This window comes from Cherax quadricarinatus, unplaced genomic scaffold, assembly GCF_038502225.1.
Source record: "Cherax quadricarinatus isolate ZL_2023a unplaced genomic scaffold, ASM3850222v1 Contig385, whole genome shotgun sequence".
NCBI lineage: Eukaryota > Metazoa > Arthropoda > Malacostraca > Decapoda > Parastacidae > Cherax > Cherax quadricarinatus.
This window is the reverse complement of record NW_027195411.1, coordinates 82,966-104,707: the sequence shown is the minus strand read 5'-3', so window position 1 is coordinate 104,707 and position 21,742 is coordinate 82,966. Positions and strand designations below refer to the sequence as shown.

The 21,742-nt window shown below is 41.4% G+C and overlaps 1 protein-coding gene across 1 annotated transcript in view; it reads right to left on the bottom strand.

Moving 5' to 3' along the window:
* The window catches only part of LOC138851346 (uncharacterized), a gene marked incomplete at its 3' end in the record, with an annotated part of 95,539 nt that extends 77,975 nt beyond the window's left edge, over positions 1-17,564 (bottom strand). The window contains exon 1 of the mRNA XM_070080390.1: positions 17,221-17,564. The remainder of the gene's footprint in view (positions 1-17,220) is intronic.
* Positions 17,565-21,742: the final 4,178 nt, after the last annotated feature.

Below are 21,742 nucleotides of genomic sequence, written 5' to 3'. Positions count from 1 at the left end.
TGACATAACTGGTCATGAAGTAGTGACATAACTGGTCATGCAGTAGTGATATAACTGGTCATGCAATAGTGACATAACTCTTCATGCAGTAGTGACATAACTGGTCATGCAGCAGTGACATAACTGGTCATGCAGTAGTGACATAACTAGTCATGCAGTTGTGACATAACTGTTCATGCAGTAGTGACATAACTAGTCTTGCTGTGGTGACATAATTTGTCATGCAGTAGTGATGTAACTGGCCATGCAGTAGTGACATAACTTGTTATGAAGTAGTGACATAACTGGTCATGCTCTAATGACATAACTGATCATGTAGTCGTGATATAACTGGTCATGCAGTAGTGACATAACTGATCATGCGGAAGTGACATAACTGATTATGCTGAATTGACATAACTGATCATGCAGTAGTGACATAACTGGTCATGCAGTAGTGACATAACTGGTTATGCAGTAGTGACATAACTGGTCATGCAGTAGTGACATAGCTCCTCATGCTGTAATGACATAACTGATCATGCAGTAGTGACATAACTGGTCATGCAGTAGTGATATAACTGGTCATGCAGTAGTGACATAACTGGTCATGCAGTAATGATATAACTGGTCATGCAGTAGTGACATAACTGGTTATATAGTAGTGACATAACTGGTTATGCGGTAGTGACGTAACTGGTCATGCAGTAGTGACATAACTGGTCATGCAGTAGTGATATGACTGGTCATTCAGTAGCGACATAACGGGTCATGCAGTAGTGACATAACTGGTCATGCAGAAGTGACATAACTGGTCATGCAGTAGTGATGTAACTGGTCATGCAGTAGTGATATAACTGGTCATGCAGTAGTGACATAACTGGTCATTCAGTAGTGACATAACGGGTCATGCAGTAGTGACATAACTGGTCATGCAGAAGTGACATAACTGGTCATGCAGTAGTGACATAACTGGTCATGCAGTAGTGATATAACTGGTCATGCAGTAGTGACATAACTGGTCATTCAGTAGTGACATAACGGGTCATGCACTAGTGACAAAACTGGTCATGCAGAAGTGACATAACTGGTTATGCAGTAGTGACATAACTGCATATGCAGTAGTGACATAACTGGTCATGCAAGTGTGACATAACTGGTCATACAGTAGTGACATAACTGGTCATGTAGTAGTGACATAACTGGTCGTGCAGTAGTGACATAACTGGTCATGCAGTAGTGATATAACTGGTCATGCAGTAGTGACATAACTGGTCATGTAGTAGTGACATAACTGATCATGCAGTAGTGACATAACTGTTCTTGATGTAGTGACATAACTGGTCATGCATTAGTGATATAACTGGTCATGCAGTAGTGACGTAAATGGTCATGCAGTATTGACATAACTGGTCATGCAGTAGTGACATAACAGGTCATGCAGTAGTGACGCAACTGGTCATGCAGTAGTGACATAACTGGTCTTGCAGTAGTAACATAACTGGTCATGCATTAGTGACATAACTGGTCATGTAGTAGTGACATAACTGATCATGCAGTAGTGACATAACTGGTCTTGATGTAGTGACATAACTGGTCAGGTAGTACAGACATAACTGGTCATGCAGTAGTGACGTAAATGGTCATGCAGTATTGACATAACTGGTCATGCAGTAGTGACATAACAGGTCATGCAGTAGTGACATAACTGGTCATGCATTAGTGACGTAAATGGTCATGCAGTATTGACGTAACTGGTCATGCAGTAGTGACATAACTGGTCTTGCAGTAGTAACATAACTGGTCATGCATTAGTGACATAACTGGTCATGCAGTAGTGACATAACTGGTCATACAGTAGAGACATAACAGGTCATGCAGTAGTGACATAACTGCTCATGCAGTAGTGACATGACTGGTCATGCAGCTGTCACATAACTGGTCATGCAGTAGTGACATAACTATTTATGTTGTAGTGACATAACTAATCATACAGTAGTGACATAACTGGTAATGCAGTAGTGTCATAACTGGTCATGCTGTAATGACATAACTGGCCATGCAGTTGTGACGTAACTGGTCATGCACTAGAGACATACCTGGTCATACAGTAGTGACATAACTGGTCATGCAGTAGTGACATAACTGGTCATGCAGTAGTGACATAACTGGTAATGCAGTAGTGACATAGCTGGTCATGCTGTAATGACATAACTGATCACGCATTAGTGATATAACTGGTCATGCAGTAGTGATATAACTGGTCATACAGTAGTGACATAACTGGCCATACAGAAATGACATAACTGGTCATGCAGTAGTAACATAACTGGTCATACAGTAGTGACATAACTGGTCACGCAGTAGTGACATAACTGGTCATGATGTAGTGTCATAACTGGTCATGATGTAGTGTCATAACTGGTCATGCAGTAGTGACATAACTGGTCATGCAGTAGTGACATAACTGGTCATGCAGTAGTGACATAACTGGTCATGCATTAGTGACATAACTGGTCATGCAGTAGTGACATAACTGGTCATGCAGTAGTGACGTAACTGGTAATGCAGTAGTGACATAACTGCTAATGCAGTAGTGACATAACTGGTCATGCAGTAGTGACGTAACTGCTAATGCTGTAGTGACATAACTGGTCATGCAGAAGTGATATAACTGGCCATGCTGTGATGACATAACTGGTCATGCAGTAGTGACATAACTGATCATGCAGTATTGACATAATTGGTCATGCAGTAGTGACATAACTGGTCATGCAGTACTGACGTAACTGGTCAAGCAGTAGTGACATAACTGGTCAAGCAGTAGTGACATAACTGGTCATTCTGTAGTGACATAACTGGTCATGCAGTAGTGACATAACTGGTCATGTAGTAGTGACATAACTGGTCATGCAGTAGTGACATAACTGGTCATGCAGTAATGACATAACTGGCCATGCTGTAGTGACATAACTGGTCATGCAGTAGTGACATAACTGGTCATGCAGCAGTGTCGTAACTAGCCATGCAGTAGTGACACAAGTGATCATGCAGTAGTGACATAACTGGTCTTGATGTAGTGACATAACTGGTCATGTAGTACAGACATAACTTGTCATGCAGTAGTGACATATCTGGTCATGCACTAGTGACATAACAGGTCATGCAGTAGTGACGTAACTGGTCATGCAGTATTGACATAACTGATCATGCGGTAGTGACATAACTAGTTATGCAGTAGTGACATAACAAGTATTGCAGTAGTAACATAACTGGTCATGCATTAGTGACATAACTGGTCATGCAGTAGTGACATAACTGGTCATACAATAGTGACATAACTGGTCATGCAGTAGTGACATAACTGCTCAAGCAGTAGTGACATGACTGGTCATGCAGCAGTCACATAACTGGTCATGCAGTAGTGACATAACTGGTCATGCAGAAGTGACATAACTGGTCATGCAGTAGTGACATAACTGGTCATGCAGTATTGACATAACTGGTCATGCAGTAGTAACGTAACCGGTCATGCAGTAGTCACATAACTGGTCATTCAGTATTGACGTTACTGGTCATACAGTATTGACATAACTGGTCATGCAGTAGTGACATAACTGGTCATGCAGTATTGACATAACTGGTCATGCAGTAGTAACGTAACCGGTCATGCAGTAGTCACATAACTGGTCATTCAGTATTGACGTTACTGGTCATACAGTATTGACATAACTGGTCATGCAGTAGTGACATAACTGGTCATGCAGAAGTGATATAACTGGTTATGAAATAGTGACATAACTGGTCATGCTGTAATGACATAACTGATCATGCTGTAGTGACATAACTGGATATGCAGGAGTGACATAACTGACCATGCAGTAGCGACATAACTGGTCATGCAGTAGTGACATAGCTGGTCATGCAGTAGTGACATTACTGGTCATACAGTAGTGACATAACTGGTCATGCAGTAGTGACATAACTGGTCATGCAGTAGTGACGTAACTGGTCATGCAGTAGTGACATAACTGGTCATGCAGAAGTGACATAACTGGTCATGCAGTAGTGACATAACTGGTTATGCAGTAGTGATGTAACTGGTCATGCAGTAGTGACATAACTGGTCATGCAGTAGTGACATAACTGGTCATGCAGTAGTGACGTAACTGGTCATGCAGTAGTGACATAACTGGTCATGCAGAAGTGACATAACTGGTCATGCAGCAGTGACATAACTGATCATGCTGTAGTGACATAACTGGATATGCAGGAGTGACATAACTGACCATGCAGTAGCGACATAACTGGTCATGCAGTAGTGACATAACTGGTCATGCAGTAGTGACATAACTGGTCATGCAGTAGCGACATAACTGGTCATGCAGTAGTGACATAACTGGTCATGGAGTAGTGATATAACTGGTAATGCAGTAGTGACATAACTGGTCATGTAGAAGTGACATAACTGGTCATGCAGTAGTGACATAACTGGTTATGCAGTAGTGATGTAACTGACCATGGTCTAGTGACATAACTGGTGATGCAGTAGTGACATGACTGGTCATGCAGTTGTGATATAACTGGTCATGCAGTAGTGACATAACTGGTCATGCAGTAGTGACATAACTGGTCATGCAGTAGTGACGTAACTGTTTATGCAGTAGTGATATAACTGGTAATGCAGTAGTGATATAACTGGTGATGCAGTTGTGACGTAACTGCTCATGCAGTAGTGACATAACTGGTTATGCAGTATTGACATAACTTGTCATGCAGTAGTGACGTAACTTGTCATGCAGTAGTGTCATAACTGGTCATGTAGTATTGACATAACTTGTCATGCAGTAGTGACATAACTTCTCATACAGTAGTGACATAACTGGTCATGCAGTAGTGACGTATCTGGTCACGCAATAGTGATATAACTGGTCATGAAGTAGTGACATAACTGGTCATGCAGTAGTGACATAACTGGTCATGCAGTAGTGACATAACTGGTCATGCAGTTGTGCTATAACTAGTGATGCAGTAGCGGCGTAACTGGTCATGCAGTAGTGACATAACTGGCCATGCTCTAGTGACATAATTGGTCATGCAGTAGTGACATAACTGTTCATGCAGTAGTGACATAACTGTTCATGCAGTAGTGACATAACTAGTTATGCAGTAGTGACATAAGTGGTCATGCAGTAGTGACATAACTAGTTATGCAGTAGTGACATAACTGGTCATGCAGTAGTGACATAACTGGTGATGCAGTAGTGACATAATTTGTCATGCAGTAGTGACATAACTGTTCATGCAGTAGTGACATAACTAGTTATGCAGTAGTGACATAAGTGGTCATGCAGTAGTGACATAACTGGTCATGCAGTAGCGACGGAACTGGTCATGCAGTAGTGACATAACTGATCATGCAGTAGTGACATAACTGGTCATGCAGTAGCGACATAACTGGTCATGCAGTAGCGACGGAACTGGTTATGCAGTAGTGACATAACTGATCATGCAGTAGTGACGTAACTGCTCATGCAGTAGTGATATAACTGGTCATGCAGTAGTGACATAACTGCTCATGTTGTAGTGACATAACTGATCATGCAGTAGTGACGTAACTGCTCATGGAGTAGTGATATAACTGGTCATGCAGTAGTGACATAACTGCTCATGTTGTAGTGACATAACTGGTCATGCCGTAGTGACATAACTGGTCATACAGTAGTGACGTATCTGGTGATGCAGCAATGACGTAACTGGTCATGCAGTAGTGACATAAGGGGTTATGCAGTAGTGACATAACTGGTCATGCAGTAGTGACGTAACTGGTCATGCAGTAGTGGCGTAACTTCTCATGCAGTAGTGATATAACTGGTCATGCAGTATTGACATAACTTGTCATGCAGTAGTGACATAACTTCTCTTGCAGTAGTGACATAACTGGTCATGCAGTAGTGACATAACTGGTCATGCATCTGCGACATAATTGGTCATGCAGTAGTGACATAACTGATCATGCTGTAGTGACATAGCTGGTCATGCAGTAGTAACATAACTTGTCATGCAGTAGTGATATAACTGGTGATGCAGTAGGGACATAACCGGTCATGCAGTAGTGACATAACTTGTCATGCAGTAGTGATATAACTGGTGATGCAGTAGTGACATAACTTGTCATGCAGTAGTGATATAACTGGTGATGCAGTAGGGACATAACCGGTCATGCAGTAGTGACATAACTGGTAATTCAGTAATGACATAACTTGTTATGCAGTATTGACATAACTGGCCATGCTGTAGTTTCATAACTGGTCGTGCTGTAATGAAATAACTGATCATGCAGTAGTGACATAACTGGTCATGCAGTAGTGACATAACTGTCATGAAGTAGTGACATAACTGGTCACGCTGTAGTGACATAACTGGTCATGCGGTAGTGATATAACTGGTCATGCCGTAGCGACGTAACTGGTCATGCAGTAGTTACATAACTGGTCATGCAGTAGTGACATAACTGGTCATGCAGTAGTGACATAACTGGACATGCAGTAGTGACATAATTGGTGAAGCAGTGTTGACATAACTGGTAATCCAGTAGTGACATAACTGGTCATGCAGTAGTGACATAACTGGTCATGCAGTAGTGACATAACTGGTCATGCAGTAGTGACATAACTGGACATGCAGTAGTGACATAATTGGTGAAGCAGTGTTGACATAACTGGTAATGCAGTAGTGACATAACTGGTCATGCAGTAGTGACATAACTGGCCATGCAGTAGCGACATAACTGGTCACGCTGTAGTGACATAACTGGTGATGCTGTAGTGACATAACTTGTCACGCAATAGTGACATAACTGGACATGCAGAAGTGACATAACTGGTCATGCAGTAGTAACATAAGTGGTCATGCAGTAGCGACATAACTGGTGATGCAGTAGTGACATAACTGGTCAAGCAGTAGTGACATCACTGGTCACGCTCTAGTGACATAACTCGTCATGCAGTAGTGACATAACTGGTCATGCAGTAGCGACGGAACTGGTCATGCAGTAGTTACATAACTGGTCATGCAGTAGTGACATAACTGGTCATGCTGTAGTGACATAACTGGTCATGCAGTAGTGACATAACTGGTCATGCAGTAGTGACATAACTGGTTATGCAGTAGTGACATAACTGGTCATGCAGTAGTGACATAACTGATCATGCAGTATTGACATAACTTGTCACGCAGTAGTGACGTAACTGGTCATGCAGTAATGACATAACTTGTCATGCAGTAGTAATGTACCTGGTAATGCTGTAGTGACATAACTATTCATGCAGTAGTGACATAACTATTCATGCAGTAGTGACATAACTGGTCATGCAGTAGTGACATAACTGGTAATTCAATAATGAAATAATTGTTTATGCATAAGTGACATAACTGGTCATGCTGTAGTGACATAACTGGTCATGCTGTTATGACATAACTGATCATGCAGTAGTGACATAACTGGTCATGCAGTAGTGACATAAGTGTTCATGCAGTAGTGACATAACTGGTCATGCAGTAGCGACATAACTTGTCATGCAGTAGTGACTTAACTGGTCACGCTGTATTGACATAACTGGTCATGCAGTAGTGATATAACTGGTCATGCAATAGCGACGTAACTGGTCATGCAGTAGTTACATAACTGGTAATGCAGTAATCACATAACTGGTCATGCTGGAGTGACATAACTGGTCATGCAGTAGTGACGTAACTGGACAGGCAGTAGTGACATAACTGATAATGCAGTAGTGACATAGCTGGTCATGCAGTAATGACATAACTGGTCATGCAGTAGTGACATAACTGGTCATGCAGTAGTGACATAACTGGTCATGCAGTAGTGACATAACTGGTCATGCAGTAGTGACATAACTGGTCAAGCTGTAGTGACATAACTGGTCATGCAGTAGTGACATAACTGGTCATGCAGTAGTTACATAACTGGTCATGCAGTAGTGACATAACTGGTCAAGCTGTAGTGACATAACTGGTCATGCAGTAGTGACATAACTGGTCATGCAGTAGTGACATAACTGGTCATGCAGTAGTGACGTAACTGGTCATGCAGTAGTGACATAACTTGTCATGCAGTAGTAATGTAACTGGTAATGCTGTAGTGACATAACTATTCATGCAATAGTGACATAACTGGTCATGCAGTACTAAGATAGCTGGTCATGCAGTAGTGACATAACTGGACATGCAGTAGTGACATAACTGGTCATGCAGTAGTGACATAAGTGGTCATGCAGTAGTGACATAACTTGTCATGCAGTAGTGACATAACTGGTCATGCAGTAGTGACATAAGTGGTCATGCAGTAGTGACATAACTTGTCATGCAGTAGTGACATAAGTGGTCATGCAGTAGTGACATAACTTGTCATGCAGTAGTGACATAACTGGTCATGCAGTAATGACAACTATTCATGCAGTAGTGACATAACTTGTCATGTGTTATGCATGGTTCTGCATGACATTGCAATGTACATATAGTGGAGAAGTGTGCATAATAGTAAGAATGTTATAATTGTATAGAATAATTTTATAATTCATAACGTGCTTTTGGGGGTACTGTAAAGTAGGTTAAACTATAATTATAAAGAAATCGTGTTAGTGATTTATTTTCCAACTATATTTGGGTACGCTGGGTAAGCGTGGCTGAGGGCAGTCACGTGGAGTCAGCATGGTGTGGAGGCTGGCATCGGAGATGCTGTGTGTTTAATCTAAGTTTGTAGTTGTGTACTCCTTTTGTTTAACCAACTCAAGCCATAAGCTCTTCTATGGCTTACCTGTATGTTCATCTAGGCTCTGACATGGTCAGGGTGCTCTGGGAAGAGTGAGGAAATAAGAAATTGGGTTTGTAGTGGAGTAGTGACGGCCTGGCGCTGACTAGGCCTAGTGGTTACGGTGGCTGTACCTCCAGCCGCCTATTTCTTGTCTACCCTCATTTGGGCGTTTAGGATTAAGGTGTGTCTAGAGTGTTTATATAATGTTATGTTGAATAAATAGATTTATTTTCCTAACGGGGATTTTTGCCTAACCCTCTGTTAACCAACCCATTGAAGTAACACATACTGGTTTAGCGCTTTCTGTTTTGACTGGGATAGCCCTGGGTGGCCTGTTTATGCTTGAGATGTGTGTAACTTTTACCTTTGCCCTTAGACAAGGCTCTAGACCCCAGGTATCCCAACTTTCTGCATAACATGTGGACCTGTATATGGGAGAATTATCAAATTTTATGTTGTAATTCAAGTTTGCAACCTGGAAAATCAGTAACCATTCTTTACTGGTTTGGTCAGTGGAAGCATTCACTACAGCAATCACACTAAAATAATAATTTACCTTTTGTGCAATATTGCTGGTTTTAGGGTGTTATTATTACCTGATAGTTTGTGCATAATTTACCCTTGCAGGTACAATCTTGCTGATTTTTAGGGGGTTATGTTTACCTAAATTTCTGGGAATAATTTTCCTTTGCAGGTGCAGTAGCTCCATTTTTTCTGCCAGGATTTTCTTTTGTGCAATCCTGTTTAATTTTGGTGAGTCACATGACAATCACTCCTTGTGAATATACTATTTCAGTGTATGTACTTTGCTATGTGCTTTATTATTTTATATCAGTAAGTTCTGTAGCTAATAGCAAGATTTGGTGCTATTGTTTCCCAAAATGGCTGACACTAGTGAAAATTCTGAGGATGACATGTATTTGGAAGGTGACATTGAATCAAATTCCCATGATAAGAACCTGGATAAGGAAGTAGTAATTTTAGAAAAGAAATTAGCCCTAGTTGCAGAAGAAAAGGAACGGTTAAGAATTGAGCACACAAAGATCCAGGAACAGAGAGCCTTAGAGGAGCTCAGGGCTCAAGAAAGAGCTAAAGAGAGGCAGCTTGCTTCTCACCCAGACACAGACACAAGGGTAGATGTTTTTCATTTGGATAAAGCCATAAAATTTGTGCCCAAATTCCTAGAGAAAGACCCAGACCAGTTTTTTCTGTTATTTGAAAGTACGGCCAAATCCCAAGTTTGGCCGGAAAAGGAATGGGCGACATTAGCAAGAACCCAATTAGTTGGTAAAGTGTTACAGGCCATTAGTTCCTTAGAAGGATCTGCCTTTTCTGATTATCATAAACTAAAAGAGGTAGTTTTACTGGCTTATCAAATGTTGCCGGAAAGGTACCGGCAGAAGTTCATAGGATTAAAGTTTCAGTCAGGGCAGTCTTTGGTGGAATATGGTAAGGAGAAGATGTCACTTCTAAATAGGTGGTGTCGCTCAAAGGGGGTGGTAGGCAATTATGAAGGTGTAATTACCTAAATTTTGTTACAGGATCTTTTGAGAAATGTTCCTCCTTACCTTTAGGCATATCTTAAGAAGGATCTTGATTTATTTTAATAATGCTTTAGAGCTGGGTGAGAGATTTTTAGCTAACCAAAAATTTTGGTAGTAATTACCACACCCCACATACTAATAAACTTTTCTCCACCCACAAATAGAAATAAAAAATTTCAGAAGTTTAAGCCACCCATTTATCAGCCTAATAACCACCAGAGTTTTAATAAGCCTAATTTTCCAGTATCTACCCGAGAAGGTTTTAAGTGAGTTGTTACAGGTCCAGGACTACCGGGGACAGGTAGAAAGAGTCCAGTTCCACAAGATCATGGGCCCCAGCATATGTCAAGTGTGCAGGGGGCTTTTAAACCTTATCACTGTACATATTGCAATAAACAGGGCCACCGGCAGCCATATTGTCGAAAGATGCTTAGGGACCAGGCTGCAGCAGATGCTTCTCCAGTAAGTACACCGGTTACATATGATGTTGCTTGCACTGCAGTCTTGCCCCAAGGTATCCAAAGAAGACCAGCTGTCTTAGACCCTCGGATGAAGGTCTATTCAAGTAAGTCTACTGTGGCCTTACACCAAAATGAAGGTAGGATCACGGGTGTTATGTCTTTGAGGGACACTTGTAGCACATACACCTTGCTTCGCAGGGGTATATTGCCAGTGTCGGATGAGACCTACACCGGATTGGACATTTTTCTTAAAGGGATAGCTGGAGCCCCTGTCAAGACTCCAGTGCACAGGTTATGGGTAGAGCCTACGTACCAGTCTGGGTACCTACCTATAGGTATTGCAGAAGATGCACCTTTTGCAAGAGTTGACCTTCTACTAGGCAACAACGTTGTGGGACTCCTCAAAAGTGAGGAATGTTTGGTTTTGCAGGACCCTGCTTTACAAGGTGGTAATGATCTAATTGGAGTGACGGTGCCTGAAAAATTTTCAGTGGGTTCTAGGACTAAACAGGGGAACAGGGCAGGAGCTGTGCCTCCCTGTGACCCTTCTGCACACTGTGGTGATGGTTTGGGCCTGGGGAGCCTGTTCATTGAATCTGACCTGCAGGAGACTCAGAGCAGTGCTGAACCAGCTCAACCAGAACTCGGTTGGAGATGTGGTCTTGGTGCTGATGTGAGAAAGAATCCCCTGACTCTGCAGCAGCTGAGTGAGGCCCAGGAAGATTGTGACCTGAATGCTATTCATTTATCAGCTGTTGCGGAGGATGTTGTTCCCAAATTCACCAAGTGTTTATTTTGCAGAGTTGATCAAATGAGCAAGACTCTTTTTACGAGGACCTGTGCTTACGTGGCCGCAGCAGAACTATTAAAGTGTCTTTGTCAGTATGTTTTACAGATTCTGAAGGAACGGCATTTCAGTGTTAAGAGGGAAGAGCTAAATAATTGGTGTTTATAATAAATTCCTATCCTAACAGGATGCCAGAGTCTATACCCTTTCTGAATAATTTTGTGTGTGTGGTTTTGAGATTTCTGGTGAAACATTTTTGTCTCTTAGGGTTTGCACAAATCACCCAGACGCCATATTTTATGAAATGTTATGTAGTTTATAGAGGCCTACTTGTGGTTAAATTTACCAATGTATATCATCCTTGGAGTTAAAGAAAAGCACCATGGTTTTCCCAGTCTCTCTGGGCAATGCATGCTTGTTTTACCCAGTACCTGAAGGACTGGGATGAGGGAATTCCCCTCCTTTTCATTACCGTGTGGGGAAGCACTCTGGAATCATTAAGTCATGGGCTACGTGCGGATGGTGATGTTTCCCCAGCGGTGTTTTTTCTCAGTTTCAGAAAATGCTTGGCTAAGATGAGGTCGATAGCACTAGTGCACCAGTCTGCCAGTCCGCCCAGGATGGCATGGAACCATGAGGTGGTGCTACACATTCTGGAAGCTGGAGAGATGGGATTGGCATTGGAGCTGGGTCCTGGGAAGGCTACGATGGAACTGTGTGGGGGCTTCAAAATGATGGTGGATAAGGTCTCTGAGAAAGATAATGTAAGCAGAAAAATTGTAAGAGATTGTGGAAGACTTGGATCTTCTGAAAGACTGGTTGTAGTGTTGGCTCAGCCTTGGTGCACCTTAGTGAAAGAGTTTTGGGATGCTGAAAAATGGGGCCATGTTAACCCCCATGAGGCAAAGGTTTTGAAATTTGTGCAATGTCAGCAGGTTTGGCATGATGTAACCTGGGGTGAAATAGGTTCCTTGAAGGAAGTGAAGTGTTTATTTCTAGAGACTGTGTTTGTATCCAGCGAGAGTCGGTGGACATTGTCTTTTACTGGTCTCACACTAGGTGATACCTTGAAAACGTGCACTGACTGCCGCCAGGTACATTTAAGAAATTAGGTTCTGTCTCCTCTTTATGAACTCCATGCAAAGTGTGTGAATGAACCGTGGGGGGATCATCTGATTCCCATGACCATGTGTGGCAAGGACACACCCATATTTGTAACTTTAATATCTCTGTACATGAACCTTTTGTATGCCATTAAACCCTCAAGATCTTTTATGTATAATCCTGAGTTACCCACCCCATGTTTTGCCAAATGATACAGGGGTTGGGGAAGTCTTGTTGCAGGGTAGAGCAGGGCAAGTAATGCCACTCAGCTGCTTCTTGGCAAAAAGTAACAGGCACCAAAGAAGTTATACTACCATAGAAAAGGAGGCTCTTGCTTTAGTGTTGCCAGTGCAACATTTTGAGGTGTATATATCATCAGCTCACCCTATAACTGTGTATAGTGATCATAATCCTTTACGTTTCCTTCACTTAATGAGGAACCACAATCAGAGACTTATGAGGTGAGCCTTGCTTCTCCAACCTCTTAATCATATGATTCATTATGTGAAGGGAGTAGAGAATGTGGTTGCTGATGCCTTATCTCATGTTTAAAGTGCACGATGTAGTGTATAGATCACTTATCTATTCTCATTTTGCAGTGATTTGCAGTAGACGAGTAGATGGAACCCTGGACTACCCAAAGGAGAAGGGCAGGTTGAGCTGGAGCTGGAGGTATCAGGATTCCCCAGTGTGTGTATGTTTTGGGGGGTAGTCACATCAAGTGCCATGCCTAGGTAAGGTATGCTACATTTTTTTTATGTGTTTGCTGGAATACCTCGCCCCGGTTTTATGTTGGTATAGGGACTGTTGGACCTAACGTTTTAGTGAATGTGGGGCTGGCGGTGATGCCCTCCATGGTTTGGGTCATGTCTCTTTTCAATTTTTCGTTTTTGGATCACCGTTGGGGTGACTCCAGGGTCCTTGGAATGACATGTAAGTGTCGGCATGGGAGGTCCACCTTTTGGGGGTCTTCAGTGATGACTCCAGGGTTTTACGGCCACAGTCCCACCAACAAGATTTATGTGACTATCCACCTGTTGTTTTTGGGGCCTGATATTTTTTCCCCCCTCCTGTGCTCTCCTGATTCTCGCGGAGGTGTGTCATGGGGAACCAGTTTCGTTTACTAAACATTGCTGTGAGATGGGAGAGATAATGTGATGTTGCTTTCTAAGTAGAATTTAACATGAGAAATTTGTTTTCCTTTTCTTTGAACTTCTCGAAAATGTACTTACTGTTTAAAAGTTTTTTTTGGTGGCACATACAGTTTGGTCTGCCTTGCAACATACTGAACTTTGGTGTTACTTCATAAAACGGTATTTCTCAGGGGCACCTTTGTACAAAGTTAACTTGCTCGTTTATAAGTTTGCTTGATGTAATTTAGGTAAAATGCATCAACGCCAGTGCCTGGCCAGCGCTGTGTTGTGATGGTGCCTTTTCCTAACACAGTTGTCTAAGAGTGTGACTGTGGGCTCGTTTGACATAGAACTTGATCACTTTCATGTTCTGCGAGTTTCACATGTCTGCAATCTAGTACCTCAGTTTGTTAATATTGCATATTTGTAGTACCAAAAGACCGTGATTGCATGGTGGTTATTTCCCAGTTAACATTTTGTCCGTTGCCTTAGACCTTAATGTGGGGTTTATTTTCTTTCTCTTTCCTTTTGCCTAGCGCTGTCCATAGGGACCCCACTAGCAGAGTGAGACCTATGGTCTGGGGGTGGGGGTGTTATGCAGGGTTCTGCATGACATTGTAATATACATATAGTGGAGAAGTGTGCCATAATAGTATGAAAGTTGTAATTGTAAAGAATAATTTTATAATTCAAAATGTGCTTTTGGTTGTACTGCAAAGTAGGTTAAACTATAATTATAAAGAAATCCTGTTAGAGATTTATTTTCCAACTGTGTTTGGGTACGCTGGGTAAGCATGGTTGGGGGCAGTCATGCGGAGTCAGCATGGTGTGGAGGCTGGCGTCGGAGATGCTGTGTGTTTAAGCTAAGTTTGTAGTTATGTACTCCTTTTGTTTAACAAACTCAAGCCATAGGCTCTTCTATGGCTTACCTGTATGTTCACCTAGGCTCTGACATGGTCAGCGTTCTCTGGGATGAGAGAGGAAATAAGAAATGGTGTTTGTAGTGGAGTAGTGACGGCCTGGCGCTAACTAGGCCTAGTGGTTATAGTGGCTGGACCTCCAGCCAGCTGTTTCTTGTGTACCCTCATTTGGGCGTTTAGGATAAGGTGTGTCTAGAGTGTGTATATAATGTTATGTTGAATAAATAGATATATTTTCCTAACGGGGATTTTTGCCTAACCCTCTGTTACCCAACCCATTGAAGTAACACTTACTGGTTTAGCGCTTTCTGTTTTGACTGGGATAGCCCTGGGTGGCCTGTTTATGCTTCAGATGTGTGTAACTTTAACCTTTGCCTTTAGACAAGGCTCTAGCCCCCAGATATCCCACCTTTCCGCGTAACATCATGCAGTAGTGACATAACTGGTCATGCAGTAGTGACATAACCGGTCATGCTGTAGTGACATAATTGGTCATACAGTTGTCACATAACTGGTCATGCTGTAATGACATAACTGATCATGGAGTAGTGGCGTAACTGGTCATGCAGTAGTGACATAACTGGTCATGCAGTTGTGACGTAACTGGTCATGCAGTAGTGGCATAACTGGTCATGCAGTAGTGACATAACTGGTCATGCTGTAGTGACATAACTGGTCATGCAGTAGTGACATAACTGGTCATGCAGTAGTGACATAACTTTTCATGCAGTAGTGACATAACAGGTCATACAGTAGTGACATGACTGGTCATACAGTAGTGACATAACTGGTCATGCAGTAGTGACATAACTTGTCATACAGTAGTGACATAACTGGTCATACAGTAGTGACATGACTGGTCATACAGTAGTGACATAACTGGTCATGCAGTAGTGACATAACTGGTCATACAGTAGTGACATGACTGGTCATACAGTAGTGACATAACTGGTCATGCAGTAGTGACATAACTTGTCATACAGTAGTGACATAACTGGTCATACAGTAGTGACATAACTGGTCATGCAGTAGTGACATAACTTGTCATACAGTAGTGACATAACTGGTCATACAGTAGTGACATAACTGGTCATGCAGTAGTGACATAACTGGTCATACAGTTGTGACATAACTGGTCATGCAGTAGTGACATAACTGGTCATGCAGTAGTGACATAACTTTTCATGCAGTAGTGACATAACAGGTCATACAGTAGTGACATGACTGGTCATACAGTAGTGACATAACTGGTCATGCAGTAGTGACATAACTTGTCATACAGTAGTGACATAACTGGTCATACAGTAGTGACATGACTGGTCATACAGTAGTGACATAACTGGTCATGCAGTAGTGACATAACTGGTCATACAGTAGTGACATGACTGGTCATACAGTAGTGACATAACTGGTCATGCAGTAGTGACATAACTTGTCATACAGTAGTGACATAACTGGTCATACAGTAGTGACATAACTGGTCATGCAGTAGTGACATAACTTGTCATACAGTAGTGACATAACTGGTCATACAGTAGTGACATAACTGGTCATGCAGTAGTGACATAACTTGTCATACAGTAGTGACATAACTGGTCATACAGTAGTGACATAACTGGTCATGCAGTAGTGACATAACTTGTCATACAGTAGTGACATAACTGGTCATACAGTAGTGACATAACTGGTCATGCAGTAGTGACATAACTTGTCATACAGTAGTGACATAACTGGTCATACAGTAGTGACATAACTGGTCATGCAGTAGTGACATAACTTGTCATACAGTAGTGACATAACTGGTCATACAGTAGTGACATAACTGGTCATGAAGTAGTGACATAACTTGTCATACAGTAGTGACATAACTGGTCATACAGTAGTGACATAACTGGTCATGAAGTAGTGACATAACTTGTCATACAGTAGTGACATAACTGGTCATACAGTAGTGACATAACTGGTCATGAAGTAGTGACATAACTGGTCATACAGTAGTGACATAACTGGTCATACAGTAGTGACATAACTGGTCATGAAGTAGTGACATAACTTGTCATACAGTAGTGACATAACTGGATGCTGCAACGGGTGACATTAGAGATTCCGCCCTGGGTTACTCCAACTTTAGCGACGCCTCTGCTGGTTACCATGGTTCAACAGGCTGATTATTCTTGACTAACTACTATGATTTACTGGGTTAACAGGCTGGTTAACCTTGACAAACAGAGCTGATCACCTTGGACCAAAAAGCAGATTAACTTTGGTTAACATGACAGTTCACTTTGATTCAACAAGCTAATCAATCTTGATTTACCAAGCTGGTTACTTTGGATCAACAAGAAGATTGCCTTGATTCAATAGGCAAGTTAACTTTGATTAAACAATCTGGTAACCAATGCTCCCCATACTGGTTAATATAGTCATCAAGCTGGTGCAAATTAAGCTCAGATACTTACTTGGGTTAGTGAGCAGCTGGTGTTCTGTGTAGCGTGCAAAGTTCACAGTGTCTTACTGCAGCACGCAGTACTTCAACCTTAACTCTCACTTGGCTACTATCTTTCACATCTCTTAACCCCTTCAGGGTCCAAGGCCAAAATCTGAAGTGGTGCTCCAGTGTCCAAGAAATTTCGAAAAAAAAAAAATATTTTTTCTTACAGAATTAAAGAGCATATTTTTGTGAAGGTAATAAGACCAAAAAAAAAAAATTATGATCAGTACTTACCGAGATACAGTGCCAAGAAGTTTGTCCAAAATGACGTGGTGGCGGCAACATCGACGAATTCCACATACGCGCATTACATTATTTAGCAGTTTTTGTAGTTTTTTCTTTTGTTTCCCAATTTTTTTCTTTTCCTACTAACATTTGGGGCATGAGAGACCAATACTGTATAATATATATATATATATATATATATATATACATATATATATATATATATATATATATATATATATATATATATATATATATATATATATATATAGTGACATAACTGATCATGCAGTAGTGACATAACTGGTTATGCAGTAGTGACATAACTGGTCATGCAGTATTGACATAACTGGTTATGCAGTAGTGACATAACTGGTTATGCAGTAGTGACATAACTGATCATGCAGTAGTGACATAACTGGTCATGCAGTATTGACATAACTGGTTATGCAGTAGTGACATAACTGGTTATGCAGTAGTGACATAACTGGTTATGCAGTAGTGACATAACTGGTTATGCAGTAGTGACATAACTGGTCATGCAGTAGTGACATAACTGGTCATGCAGTAGTGACATAACTGGTTATGCAGTAGTGACATAACTGGTCATGCAGTAGTGACATAACTGGTCATGCAGTAGTGACATAACTGGTTATGCAGTAGTGACATAACTGGTTATGCAGTAGTGACATAACTGGTTATGCAGTAGTGACATAACTGGTTATGCAGTAGTGACATAACTGGTCATGCAGTATTGACATAACTGGTCATGCAGTAGTGACATAACTGGTCATGCAGTAGTGACATAACTGGTCATGCAGTAGTGACATAACTGGTTATGCAGTAGTGACATAACTGGTTATGCAGTAGTGACATAACTGGTCATGCAGTAGTGACAACTGATCATGCAGTAGTGACATAACTGGTCATGCAGTATTGACATAACTGGTTATGCAGTAGTGACATAACTGGTTATGCAGTAGTGACATAACTGATCATGCAGTAGTGACATAACTGGTCATGCAGTAGTGACATAACTGGTCATGCAGTAGTGACATAACTGGTTATGCAGTAGTGACATAACTGGTTATGCAGTAGTGACATAACTGGTTATGCAGTAGTGACATAACTGGTCATGCAGTAGTGACAACTGATCATGCAGTAGTGACATAACTGGTCATGCAGTATTGACATAACTGGTTATGCAGTAGTGACATAACTGGTTATGCAGTAGTGACATAACTGATCATGCAGTAGTGACATAACTGGTCATGCAGTAGTGACATAACTGGTCATGCAGTAGTGACATAACTGGTCATGCAGTAGTGACATAACTGGTCATGCAGTAGTGACAACTGATCATGCAGTAGTGACATAACTGGTCATGCAGTAGTGACATAACTGGTTATGCAGTAGTGACATAACTGTTCATGCAGTAGTGACATAACTGGTCATGCAGTAGTGACATAACTGGTTATGCAGTAGTGACGTAACTGTTCATGCAGTAATGACATAAGTGGTCATGCAGTAGTGACATAACTGGTTATGCAGTAGTGACATAACTGGTTATGCAGTAGTGACGTAACTGTTCATGCAGTAATGACATAAGTGGTCATGCAGTAGTGACGTAACTGGTCATGCAGTAGTGACATAACTGGTCATGCAGTAGTGACATAACTGGTCATGCAGTAGTGACATAACTGGTTATGCAGTAGTGACATAACTGGTTATGCAGTAGTGACGTAACTGTTCATGCAGTAATGACATAAATGGTCATGCAGTAGTGACATAACTGGTCATGCCGTAGTGACATAACTGGTCATGCAGTAGTGACAACTGGTCATGCAGTAGTGACATAACTGGTTATGCAGTAGTGACATAACTGGTCATGCAGTAGTGACATAACTGGTCATGCAGTAATGACATAACTGGTCATGCAGTAGTGACGTAACTGGTCATGCAGTAATGACATAACTGGTCATGCAGTAGTGACATAACTGGTCATGCAGTAGTGACATAACTGGTCATGCAGTAGTGACATAACTGGTCAAGCTGTAGTGACATAACTGGTCATGCAGTAGTGACATAACTGGTCAAGCTGTAGTGACATAACTGGTCATGCAGTAGTGACATAACTGGTCAAGCTGTAGTGACATAACTGGTCATGCAGTAGTGACATAACTGGTCTTGCAGTAGTGACATAACTGGTCATGCAGTAGTGACATAACTGGTCATGCAGTAATGACATAAGTGGTCATGCAGTAGTGACATAACTGGTCATGCCGTAGTGACATAACTGATCATGCAGTAGTGACATAACTGATCATGCAGTAGTGACATAACTGATCATGCAGTAGTGACATAACTGATCATGCAGTAGTGACATAACTGATCATGCAGTAGTGACATAACTGATCATGCAGTAGTGACATAACTGATCATGCAGTAGTGACATAACTGATCATGCAGTAGTGACATAACTGGTCATGCAGTAGTGAGATAACTGATCATGCAGTAGTGACATAACTGATCATGCAGTAGTGACATAACTGGTCATGCAGTAGTGAGATAACTGATCATGCAGTAGTGACATAACTGATCATGCAGTAGTGACATAACTGGTCATGCAGTAGTGACATAACTGGTCATGCAGTAGTGACATAACTGGTCATGCAGTAGTGACATAACTGATCATGCAGTAGTGACATAACTGGTCATGCAGTAGTGACATAACTGGTCATGCAGTAGTGACATAACTGGTCATGCAGTAGTGACATAACTGGTCATGCAGTAGTGACATAACTGATCATGCAGTAGTGACATAACTGGTCATGCAGTAGTGACATAACTGGTCATGCAGTAGTGACATAACTGGTCATGCAGTAGTGACATAACTGATCATGCAGTAGTGACATAACTGGTCATGCAGTAGTGACATAACTGGTCATGCAGTAGTGACATAACTGATCATGCAGTAGTGACATAACTGGTCATGCAGTAGTGACATAACTGGTCATGCAGTAGTGAGATAACTGATCATGTGTTATGCATGGTTCTGCATGATATTGTAATGTACATATAGTGGAGAAGTGTGGCATAATAGTAAGAATGTTTAAATTGTAAAGAATAATTTTATAATTCATAATGTGCTTTTGGGGGTACTGCAAAGTAGGTTAAACTATAATTATAAAGAAATCCTGCTAGGGATTTATTTTCCAACTATGTTTGGGTACGCTGGGTAAGCGTGGCTGAGGGCAGTCATGCGGAGTCAGCATGGTGTGGAGGCTGGCGTCGGAGATGCTGTGTGTTTAATCTAAGTTTGTAGTTGTGTACCCCTTTTGTTTAACCAACTCAAGCCATAAGCTCTTCTATGGCTTACCTGTATGTTCATCTAGGCTCTGACATGGTCAGGGTGCTGTGGGATGAGTGAGGAAATAACAATTGGGGTTTGTAATGGAGTAGTGATGGCCTGGTGCTGACTAGGCCTAGTGGTTATGGTCGCTGGACCTCCAGCCAGCTGTTTCTTGTCTACCCTCATTTGGGCGTTTAGGTTTAAGGTGTGTCTAGAGTGTGTATATAATGTTATGTTGAATAAATAGATATATTTTCCTAACTGGGATTTTTGCCTAACCCTCTGTTAACCAACCATTTGAAGTAACACATACTGGTTTAGCGCTTTCTGTTTTGACTGGGATAGCCCTGGGTGGCCTGTTTATGCTTGAGATGTGTGTATCTTTTACCTTTGCCCTTAGACAAGGCTCTAGCCCCCAGGTATCCAAACTTTCTGCGTAACATCGGGGCCTGTATATGGGAGAATTATTAAATTTTATGTGGTAATTCAAGTTTGCAGCCAGGAAAATCAGTAACCATTCTTTACTGGGATGGTCAGAGGAAGCATTCACTACAGCAATCACACTAAAATAATAATTTACCTTTGTGTGCAATGTTTCTTTTTTTATAGTGTTATTATTGATTAATACCCTGTGCATAACTTACCTTTGTTTGCAATATTGCTGGTTTTTAGGGTGTTATTATTGATTAACACCCTGTGCATAACTTACCTTTGTTTACAATATTGCTGGTTTTTAGGGTGTTATTATTGATTAACACCCTGTGCATAACTTACCTTTGTTTGCAATATTGCTGGTTTTTAGGGTGTTATTATTGATTAATACCCTGTGCATAACTTACCTTTGTTTGCAATATTGCTGGTTTTTAGGGTGTTATTATTGATTAACACCCTGTGCATAACTTACCTTTGTTTG